This window comes from Tupaia chinensis, unplaced genomic scaffold (assembly GCF_000334495.1).
Source record: "Tupaia chinensis unplaced genomic scaffold, TupChi_1.0 Scaffold000126_2, whole genome shotgun sequence".
Taxonomy (NCBI): domain Eukaryota; kingdom Metazoa; phylum Chordata; class Mammalia; order Scandentia; family Tupaiidae; genus Tupaia; species Tupaia belangeri.
The window spans coordinates 5,471,803-5,484,304 of record NW_006159594.1 but is presented as its reverse complement, the minus strand read 5'-3'; the positions used below and the strand labels follow the sequence as shown (position 1 = coordinate 5,484,304).

Here is a 12,502-nt window from a genome sequence, read left to right as displayed (position 1 = left end):
AATTAGTTTTATTATAATTTAACAAATCACTAATGTCAAATATTTGGAAAGCAAGTGTTACCCTGCTTTTTGTTTTATACTTTTACAATATTCTCCATAAAGGATGTGATCACTAACCATCACTTAAATTCCCTCAAAAATCCCTCAACCTAAATATTAAGAAAGGAAAAAATATGGATGCTAGAATCTAAGATTTTTCTTTAAAATATTACTATTAAAGGACTAAATACAGTTGAATTAATCAAGTATTTCTTGTAATAATTATTTTTATTTATTTTTAAATGGGTTGCACTTTAATTTTGGTTAGAAAATTAATATTACAACCACTAGATTACGTAATGGTTACATCACTGGACTCCGACATAGTCAGCCACAGCTTGAGTCCTGGACCTGTTGGCATAAAACACACAGGGCACTTGTACATGCATGCCCAGAATCCTGAGAAGAGAATGGAGGAGAAGGGATTGCAGTGTGGTCATTCCCTTAGGGAGCGATTTCTCCATTTCTGTCTCCCTATCTCTCCCTGTCTCTCCCTATCTCTACGATGAGCACACATGTCCTATAGTAAAAATCTCTCTTAAAAAACAATTAACATTAAATAGAAACTCTTATATAATATTTAAAATTAAATTTGAAATAGTCAGCATTTTAACTATAAATGTTTCAGAAGTTTTCACAGATATTATGTTTTGAAATTTTAAGTATTTTCACTAAATGAAATAATTGAAACTTGAAAAAGGGTAAAGTATACTTAAAATTTCTGAGACATTAAAGTTTATATCTACGTTATACTCAGTTATAGGGAAAAAAATGGCCTTGGGACCAGCAGATGGCATAGTGGCGACATTGCTGGACTCCCATGTTGTCAACCACAGTTTGACTCACGGACCCAGTGGCTTAAACTCACACCAGGTTTGTGTGTGGGCATGCCCAGGATCCTGAAAGGAGAATGGAGGAGAAGAAATTGTGGCATGGCCATCCCCTTGGCAGGGTGGGTTCTTGCTTTCTGTATCTTTCTCTCTCTGTGTGTCTTTCTGGTGAGCACATGTGCCCTATAGCAAAAACCTCTCCAAAAAAAAAAAAAAAGACCTTATTTAAAAAATATAAAGACTCAAAACTTTCCCCTCCATTGATTGGGAAAAAAAAAAAAAGCAGTAAAAATAAGTCTATTTTTGAAAACTTCCTAAAGGATCAGCTGGTGGCATGGTGGTTAAGGCACCATATCCTGCATGGCCAGCTGGTGGCTTGAACTGGTGGCTTGAAAAGCACCCCAAGTGCACGTGATACATGCCCAAAATCTTAAAGGAGGGAGAAATGGAGGGGAAGAGATTGTGGTGTGGCCATTCCGCATGCGGGATGCTTTCTCACTTTCCCTGGTGAGTGGACGTGCACTGTCAAACTGAAAAAAAAAAGGAAGAAAAAAAAATCTTCCAAATGAAATTTATTCACTACTATAGACATATTATGCCTATATTCATATATCCCCAGAATCTCGTCTCACCTAAAACAATCAGAATATGCCACAAGATAAACAGTTTTGCTGCCATTTTTAGACAGTGCAATATAGCATATACATTGCCAAGGAAAGACAGTAACAACATATTTTAGGCAAATGAAGCAAGGCATTAGGCACTAAATTCATTCTGTGCGTGTGTGCGTGTGAAAAATATGTAATTAAAACTATGTTATTTACTATCAGTTGTAAAATAAAGGCTTGTTTTATTCTTCATTTGAAATCATCTACTTTTAACACTATCTACAATAACTATACAGAAATGTTATAATAATATTAGAATCTTTCAAAACCGTGTTTTGAAACAGTTGTTGCAGTCAGTGCACTCCTTTCCTTTAATAGAGTACATTTTTATTTGCTGTATCTTGGGCATAGTTGGTATGGAGAATTTGGGGAGTATTGCTATCTTTCCTTTGACATGGTGCAATTGTTCTCTTGGGTGCAATGAATTCTTTACTCAGATTGAACCAGAAGAAAAAACAGAACTGTTTAAATACAAGGTCATTATTTTTGAAGTTCATTAAAACTCAGTTAAGTTTTACCAAGTTCTACCAAGAACATTGAAGACATCTGTTAATATAAGGTACTTTTATTACTGTACAGTATTTACAATATCTTGGCTTTCCTTAGGCAATATATTGGTCTTTATTTGGATCAGTCAATTGTAAAGGGATTAATAAAAAGAAAGACTGGTTGGAACATCACACCCTACAATACATTACCTGCAAAAAACAACTCTCATTTTTAACATAAACTATAAAATTACTTTTTGTATAAGATTCGAAATAACCTCAAAAACTGCATTATTTTTAAAAGTATTAATTTAGCAAACACAATCCCAATGATTAAAACTGAATTAACAGGAGACCAGCAGAGGCATAATAGTTATGTCACTGGACTTCCATGTAGTCGACTATGGTTGGAGACCTGGACCTGGCGACTTAAAAACTCCCTCTGGGCATGTGTGCATACATACACTAGATCCTGAGAGGAGAATGTAGGAAATGAAATTGTGGCGTGTCCATACCTCAAGAAGCGGTAGTGATTTCTTTCTTTCTATCTGTCTCTCTCAGTCTCTCCAGCAAGCACATGTGCCTTATAGTAAAAATCTCTTTGAAAGAACAAAATAATTGAAGTAACAGATATTTCTAAGATAATCTTAAAACAGGAGAGAATATATGATTATTTCTCTCCAGATTCATTGACTCTGTCTTCGCCTAACAAAATCGCAAAGTTAGAATGTTATTGGAATCTCAAAGAAGTTTAAGTTAAATACATTAAAGAAACAAATGTTTAGGTTGTGTCTGGCCCTGTGTAAGTACTGGAGATGGAGCAGTATGAAACCTGAAAGCTCTATCCTCCTGAACAGCACATTCAGTCATCAAAACATAAAGTAACAGAAATTTCTAATATAGCTTTTATGTGGTTGAATGAACAGGCTTTATCTGTACTTATGTTTTGTTAAGACACAAATTATTTGTGAACAAAAAATGAATAAAATTATCTCACATGATCCCTATGGGCAGCAAGATTGTTAACTAGTAGTACAGTTATTAAGACTCTAAAATTTTAAGGTATGAAAAAGAATTTAGAGATTAAGTGTATAATTTTACTGAAGAAAACATAATTTCCAAATATGACAGATGTAAATTTTTTGATTAAATTTTAAAAATTTTCCTATAGAATTATTATTTATTTATTTTGGAGAGGATTTTGCTGTAGGGCGCATGTGCTCACCAGAAAGAGAGAGACAGAGAGAGAAAGCAAGAAATCACCCCCCAGAGGAGATGGTCAAGCCACAATCCCTTCTCCTCCATTCTCCTCTTGGGATCTTGGGCACGCACGCACATGTACCCTGGAAGAGTTTAAGCCACCAGGTCCAGGACCCAAACTGCGATTGACTACATGGGAGTCCAGTGACATAGCCATTACACCAACTGCTGGTTCCAAGTTATTTTTTTGTAAATTATTTTATTTAACTTTATTTATCCATTTATTTATTTATTTTAATTTGACCATTTGACCGGAAAGGGACAGAGTGAGAGAGAAAGAAACTGAGAAAGGAAGCCACCAGGTCCAGGACTCGATTCAGTCAGTCATGTAGGAGCCCAGCACCCTTAACCACCACACCATCTGCAGTCTCCACTTACAGATTTATTTAGAAAGTGTAGGTTGCTAACATTTTGCAGTGGAAATTTGGGCATGAAAGCCTGGAAAAATAGCAGTGTTTTTATGTTTGTTTATTCACTTCTTGCTTGTTAAAGAAAAAGATAGATACAAATTGAAGTTGATAAAATCTATTTTCCAAATTCTAACTGTAACTTGGTCTTAAAGGGGACTAGAACGTGAGTTCTGGCAAAAAGTCTTTGAAACTAATTCACCTTAGTGCTCTCTGTAACACAATATTTACCATTAGAATTAAATCTGAGACTCAGCATAGCTTATTGTATGACTCCATTAATGAGCGTTTATAAGTGTGCACCTATTATAACATGCATAACTTTAGGCTAGTTACTATGCTTGTACAAGAGAACTTTAAGATGCAGTTTGGACTCTCATCGAGTGTTAGATTTACTTAGAACTCTATACTAAATAAACACATTAGGACAATTAGATAACACCTTGAGTAATTAAAGGCTTACAGGTGTGACACAGAATTTCAGGGGAGAGGAAAGTTATTGAAGGTTTTGCTAATTGGAAAATAATCCTAGAAGGAGATGAATGAGCAAGTGGCCTATTTAAGGTGGTTAAGGTGGAATTTGTAATGTAAAAAGACATAGCAAATATATTGAAGACTAGAATGTCATGGATGGCAGCACATGGTGAGAAGGAATATATCTTTATCTTTGCTAAGTGTGAAGACATTCCTGAAGAGCAGAGAACCCTTTCCCCATGTTGTGTCAGAATTTCTATAATATGATAGCATACAGCTGTCTTCAAAACTGAAACTTTTGAGGTACTAATTGTTCATCTTAGGATATAAATGTGAATCTACATGCAAATAAATAAATAAAATGCTTTTTTTTTTTGAGAGGTTTTTGCTATAGGGCGCGTGCGCTTGCCAGACAGACAGAGAGAGACATAGAGACAGAAAGCAAGAAATCATCCCCCGGGGGGATGGCCACCCTGCAACCCCTTCTCCTCCATTCTCCTCCCGGGATCTTGGACACGCACGCACACGCGCCCGGCGTGAGTTTTAAGCCACCGGGTCCGGTATGCAAACCACGTTCGACTACGTGGGAGGCCAGTGACATAGCCATTATGCTAACTGCTGGTTCCCAATAAAATGCATTTTTTAAGAAAGATTTTTGCTATAGGGCACATGCACTCACAAGAGAGATAGAGAGAAATAGAAAGTGAGAAATCACCCCTCAGGGTAGATGGCCATGTTGCCATCACTTCTCTCCATTCTCCTTTCAGGATTTTAGCATGCACACACATGTGTCCAGCATGAGTTTTAAGCTACTGGGTTTGGGACTTGAAATGCAGTTGACTACATGGAAGTCCAGTGACATAACCATTACATCATCTGCTGGTCCCAATGAAATGTATTTTTAAAGATATTCTTCAATATTCATTAATCCTTTAAGAAGTATGTATTTTGGGGTCTAACAGGTGGTGTGGTGGTTAAGGATCTGGACTTTCACATGGTCGATCACAGTTCAAGTCCTGGACCTGGTGCCTTGAAAATCACACTGGATGTGTGTACATGAGTGCCCAAAATACAGAGAGGAGAATGGAGGAGAAGGGATTGCCATCCTCTCTGGGGGATTTCTCACTTTCTCTCTCTCTGTCTTTTTCCATCTCCTGTGAGTGCACGTGCCCTATGGCAAAAACAAAGAAACAAAATATGTGTTTTGTCAAGAGTTTCATAATTTAAGCATAAAAATGAACACATAAAAGCAGATGTTTACATGGGTTAAGAAATAGTTTTATGATACAGAACTCAAACTCAGCTTTTTTAGTCTCAGATATCTATTATATTTTCAGGTAGAGTACAAAATTTTATATAAATAGTGAACAGATTTTTCTCTATTTTTAAGGGCACAAAAAAAGGATTGAAGGACTGAAATTATAGGTAAAGCATTTAGGAAAAGATGTCTTGTCTATAATAGTTTTAGCACACAAGAAAAGAGAAACCATGAACTCTTCCATTTTTAAGAAAATACTACTAAATTCTGTTTCTAAAGCAATGAATACAAACAAGGGGTGATTGAATAACTACTTGAAGTGGATGCCCTGTGAATTCAACCTTTCCCAAAGGAAATCTATAAAGATGTTAAAAATGTTTCTCCTGTTCAATAGTACAATATAACTTTCTTGAATGATAAAAACAGCTAAAAATACAGTGCTTAGTCATTTATATTACATGGAAATCACATTGGATCAGTGTAATGGGAATTATCATGCCAATTATTTTTAAATTAACAAATACAAGAAAGAAATACCACTAAATCACTTCTCACAATTGTCAGACACTGGGCAAGCATATTTTTATTTTACTTATTGTTAAATTGAAATTAAGAGCGTTCTAAAGGGAATAAGTTCCTCCCATGATCAAAAATGCTTAAAAAGGCTAGTATCCAGATAAGCACATGTTTTGATAAACCAGTCTTAAAATTCATTGCTTTGCTATCAGTTTTTCCTCTTGTCTTGATCTAGAATTACAATAATAAATCTAGCTCACCATTTTTGCTGAAAGCTCCTCTTAGGCTATCCCATCTCCACCCTGCAAGTATTATCTGTTGTTTACAGTAAGTTTTAATAATTATTTAGTACTAAAAATCCATATTGTTCTTTAGAAAACACTGCAACTATTTAATAAATATTCTGTATTCATTCAAATACTTGGATACTCTTAGTGGTCAGTCTTCAAAGATAATTTTGGATTGCTTGGCAGAGAGCAGATAGACATTGTAAAATAATTCCAGAGCAAAGAATCACTAAAAAGAAATCTGTAATTCATACTCCACCTGGCTACACTATCACTCCAGAGCTCACACTGCTTAGGTCTCTAAGCACATCTGAACCTGCATGCAGACAGCATGTTTTTTCAAGCTTTGCTGGAAACCTGCAGAGCACGGTGGGATCCAAGCCATATCAGAGGTTTCACAGTCCCTTTACTCATGCCACTTAGGGATACTACCAGGATGCCACATTGTGAAACATCAGACCTGTCACAGAAATTGGTTCCTGCTCCAGTATCACATTGCACTGGCACTTGGCTCAGTTACACACTGACAAGTCTTCTATTATCTTGAGCTTCAGTTGCATTGAATTATGTCTTCTCAAAGCTATTGCTGATGACTTTTTAAATAAAACCAACAATATTGAGTGAAATCCTTCTGGATTATGGGGATAAAAGCATGAGTAATTCATATTCAATTTTCCATTTATATTCAAAATTTTGGACCTGAAGCTATGTTTATCTTATGGTAAATTTTATAAAGCCAGAGGATCCTTCCTGGAGCTCTATGCAGTTAGCAGAGAAGGTGTGTGAGCTAGGTGACTTGAAGCGACACAAGAAGGGCTGTGTTTAGTGACACATTGTAAAGCCCTATTCGATTCCAAGCTAAGATTACTGCATCCTCTCAACATATGTACTGTATAACTGTTGAACACCTAAATAGCAAAGCTTTATAATATCTGTACACAAGACAAAGGTGCTAAAATTATCTCTAGAGATCATCTCAGTTATCTACTGCTCCCCTCCCACTGTCTCAAACCATCTCTAAAAGAGGGCTATGTTTAAATCATCCTGAGGGTCTGGTCACATTTTGTATGTGTGCAGTTCCCATGATCTCAACATCTATACCAAATGGGATTTCTCATTTTCAGTGGTATAATTTCCATTGCTCAAGGAGATACAGAGTACTTAATGAGCAGCAGATCACGATTCATTTGTTCAAACCTGATATTAGCCTTTCCTTTGTCTTCTTTTTCTCTTCTTAGATACTGTAAGCATCCTTATTGAAAGTATGGAACAGCAGATCTTTTTCATATCTGTCCTTTGCCTTTTGCAACATGTCCTTGTGGGCTGTCCTCTTTTCAAATTTTGTTTTCCTCTGAATGGGCTACTGCACTGATGGCTTTTGGCAGCTGCCGAGTGCTAAACCTGCATATGAAATCAATCTGTGGGACCAGAGCCACAAAACAGGACCAACTTGAAATGAGCTGTTGTTGTTTTTGTTTTTAGTTTTCTGGTTACTGTCATATTTAGAGTTTTAGTGCAATGGGCAAGGACAATAATTCACTTGACTTTATGAGAAATCTTTATTTTCAAGAGAAATTGTTTGGTGAATTCTTTTCAGATTGTCTTCGGACATATATATGCAGCACATAGAGTAATCCAATGTCCTCCTCCTACTCTGAACATTGTAGAGGACAGGCCAAGTCAGAATTTTCTGCACTCAGTTTTGTATGAAGAAGCATAGAAAGTTACTGTAATTTTTCCATATTGTATCACAAACCATTTCACGCAACTTTTCCCTTGTATATTTTTCTATTCCATTTCAAGAATAAATTGTATCTCTATGGAAGCTTTAAGTCATAAATTTTGATGTCAACCCAACCTAGATTCATTCCCTAGGTCTTCTTGAATGGAAAGAATAAATAATATCCTTCAAACAATTCCTTATGTAGCATCTAAACCTCATTATAATAATATGAAAATATAATGATAATTTATATCCTCTTTAGAGAATTTGATGGCATTAAATGATAATTTTATAATTCAATGAACAGCTGATAGTATGGTGGGCAAAGCAGCTGGATTCTACTTAGCCAACTACGTGGTTCAAGTGTCAGACCTGGTAGCTTGAGAAATACTCAAGGCATGTGTGTGTGTATGTCCAAAATCCTGAGAGGAGAATTAAAGGATATAGCTTGGCCATCCTCCCTGGAGGGTAATCTCCTGCTTTCTCCTTCTTTCGATATTTCTCTCCAGTGAGCACATGCACCCTACAGTAAAACTGAAAAATAATTCATATAAAACATTTAGCTTAATACCTGATACATAGAAGGCTCTTAAAATATGTCATTAAATTTTTTGATGAATCATCATAACTGCTGCCTCTGCTGTCTACTAGTATGAGGAAGTTGTGCCTCAGTCTACTGAAAACAATTTTTTTCTTGAGGTCAACAAGTAACCTGGTGGTTAAGGTGCTGGACTCCCCCATTGATGAGCACATTTTCAGTCCAGGACCTGGGAGATTGAAAATCACACTGAGTGCATGTGTATGAGTACCCCAAATACCAAGAGAATAGAAGAGAAGGGGTTGTGGCATGGCTATCCTTCCAAGGGGTGATTTCTCATTTTCCTCTCACTATTTCTCTCTCTCTCTTCCTCTTTCTCTGCTGAAAGCACACACTTTATGAAAAAAATCTTTAAAAAAAAGAAAGGGAAAAAACCGCTTTATCCTCTCAACAACAGAAATTAAAGAAACTGTATTTTGCATGCTATGATGATGTTCAGTGAATGAATGTAAAATAAATAATAAATTAATTAATAAATAAAGTATGTAATTTCCAAGATATGTAAATCAACTTAAATAGGATTTGAGAACTCAATGAGAATAGACCATTTTTTTTTACTGCAATTCTTCAACCAGCCTTTTGGGGCTCGCCTCATAGCATACAATTAAACACTGTCCAAAGGGTGCAGGATCCCACATATGGCCAAGTAGTTAGAGTCCTGACTCCCAAAGCTTGAAGAACATGAGTGGGGCACTTGAGCATGTGCTGATCCAGAAGAGATGGATAAATTTTCAAAGGGGTGTGGGGAGATTGCATTGTAACCTGGCTCTATCGGAGGATTTTATCTCTCTTTCTCTCTGTCTTCTTTTCTGGTGGGAAAACTTGCCCTCTGGCATTCAAAAAACAAAGTTTTGTTATCCTTATCTATTTAATAAATCACTCTCAAGTTAGTGACTTATTGACTCATGCTTACAAAATAAGTGGGCCAGATGTCTGGAAAGCATATAACAAGATTAGTTCTCTTTGTTTTACAATTTCTGGAGACTCAACTCTAAAGATTCAAATGATCTCGGGTTGTAACTACTGTTCTGAAGATACAAGTTCCAAGATTTCTTTGACACTTATAAATATGTCTCAGTTGGACTGCTGACCAAAGCACTCAAGCATGTCTTCTACTCTTGGCTTACGCTCCTCACAGCATGGTGGCTGGGCTGTGATAAAGAAGTTACTGAAAAGAAGTATGCATAGTGCTAGTATTGCAAAAATGCACAGGTAGAAACTACATAAACTTTTCTTTTTTTTTTTTTTTCTTTTCTTTGTAAGAGGTTTTTGTCTTAGGGTATGTGGGTTCACTGTGGGGGCGGAGGTAGGGAGACAGAGACAAAGACAGACAGTGAGAGGCAAAATGAGAAATCATCCCCCCAGAGGGGATAGCCACACCACAATTTCTTCTCCTCCATTTTCTTCCTATGATCTTGGACATCTACACACACAAGCCCGACAGGCGTGATTTTCAAGGTCCAACAATTGTACTGTGGTAGAACATTTGGGAGTCCAGCAACATAACCCCTAGGCCATCTGCTTGTCTTTGAAACTACACAACCTTTTCTGACCTAGCCTCATATATCAATCAGTGGTCACTTTATTTGTATTGTTATTTATTTTTTTTTTTTTGGAGAGGTTTTCGCTATAGGGCGTGTGCACTCGCCAGACAGATAGAGAGAGACATAGAGACAGAAAGCAAGAAATCACCCCCCCCCAGGGGGGATGGTCACACCACAATCCCCTCTCCTTCATTCTCCACTCAGGATCTTGGGCACGCACGCACACGCACCCAGCGTTAGTTTTAAGCCACCGGGTCCGGGACGTGAACCACAGTTGTCTACGTGGGAGTCCAGCAACATAGCCATTACGCTAACTGCTGGTTCCCATTTGTACTCTCTTGAGTCAAAGCAGCCATAAGCCTATCTAGAGAAAGAGACATAGATCCCATCTCTCTTTACAAGATAAGTTGAGGAAATTTGAAGCCATATTTAAAAATACAATTTACTTTCTCTTTAAACTATTATTATTCCTTTTTCTATGCTTCCTTTTCCCAAATTATTCAGCATTGCTTAGTACTCATTGTATATTGCTTTGTGGTCATTCTTGAATTGATTAAAATTTGTATTGTGCTATAATAATAAGACTTAAGGCCAGGAGGTGGCATGGAGGTTAAGGCACTGATCTCACTGGATCCAACCACAAGTCCCAGAATCAGTCAATTGAAACTCACATTTGACACATGTGCATGCATGCCCAAAATCCCGAGAGGAAAGTAGAGGAGAAAGGACTACAGCATGGTCATGCTCTCTGCAAGGTGTGATTTCTTGCTTTCTGTCTCTCTGCCTCTCCAGTGAGTGCATGTACCCAATAACAAATACCTCCCTAAAAAAAAAAAAAAAAGACTTAAATGTAAAACACCAAACCATAAAACTACTTAAAGAAAACATAAAGAAAATGTTCCAAGATAATTGTTTAGAAAAAATTGAATCACATCGTAAACACTATGGATACCGTTTGGATTACTGTTTGGGAAAAAAAGAAAGAAGGAAAGTCAGGAGGCTCATGAACATTCAAAGAAGGCAAAAAAGATGATTGGTCTGAAGGCTAAGCTCTATCATAAACAGCACCATGCTGAGAAAATACAAATGAAAAAGACTATCAAGATGCATGAAAGGAGGAACACCAAACAGAAGAATGATGAAAAGACTCCACAAGGAGTAGTACCTGCCTATCTGTTGGATAGAGAAGAACAGTCCCGAGCCAAAGTACTTTCCAATATGGTTAAACAAAAACAGAAAGAGGAAGCTGGACGATGGGAAATCCCTCTACCAAAGGTTTGAGCCGAGGGAGAAACAGAAGTGTTAAAAGTTATTCGAACAGGAAAGAGAAAGAAGAAGGCATGGAAAAGAATGGATACAAAAGTCCGTTTTGTTGGAGATGGCTTTACTAGAAAACCACCTAAATATGAAAGATTCATTAGGCCAATGGGCTTACGTTTCAAGAAGGCCCACATAACACATCCTGAACTGAAAGCCAACTTTTGCCTGCCAATACTCGGCGTAAAGAAGAATCCTTCATCCCCACTAAATACAACTTTGGTTGTTATCACCAAAGGTACTGTCATTGAGGTGAACGTGAATGAGTTGAGCCTTGTGACACAAGGAGGCAAGGTTATTTGGGGGAAATATGCCCAAGTTACCAACAATTCTGAAAATGATGGATGCATAAATGCTGTTTAACTGGTTTGATAGCAGTTGCATACAAATAACTCCTTGCAATTTTTGAAAATGATACATCATCTGGAAAACCATCATGACTGATGTTTCTGAATATAGCCAGTCTTACATGTCTGCAGTCATCAAAAGATTATTTATTAAATTGTACAAAAACATTAAAGTGGCCTGGTTTTAAAATATGTATATATTTCTTAAATAAGGTCCCTAAAGCATGAAAAACAGCACCCAAGGCAGGCTAGTGGGATTACATAAAGCTAAAACAATCTTCAGCACAGCAAAAGAAATAATCAACAATGTAAAGAGAAAATGGACAAGATGGGAGACTATATCTGTAACCTATACTCTGACAAGGGATTAGTAATCATAATTTATAAAGAACTCAAACAACTCAGCCACTAAAAAACAAATTAACAATAAAAAAAAATAAGCATGTTATCTAGAGACTTTTCTCAAAAGAAGATATTAAAATAATCAAATAAAATGAAAAAAAGTTTAGCATCACTAATCATAAGAGAAATACAAAACAACAGAATGGCTATTATGAAAAATAAACAATGACAAATATTGGTAAGACTTCAGAGAAACAGTTATCCTCACACACAGTTGTTGAGGATGTAAACTAGTATAGTCACCTTAGAAAACAGTATGACATTTTCTCAAAATTATAAAAATAAAACTACCTTTTGACCAAGTAATCTCACTATTGGGTATGTACCCAAAGATAAGAAAATAA

At 36.5% G+C, this 12,502-nt stretch overlaps 1 pseudogene; it reads left to right on the top strand.

The window, feature by feature from the left end:
- The first annotated feature begins 10,987 nt into the window (after nucleotides 1-10,987).
- LOC106734486 (ribosome biogenesis protein NSA2 homolog pseudogene) lies at nucleotides 10,988-11,781 on the top strand (annotated as a pseudogene).
- Nucleotides 11,782-12,502: the final 721 nt, after the last annotated feature.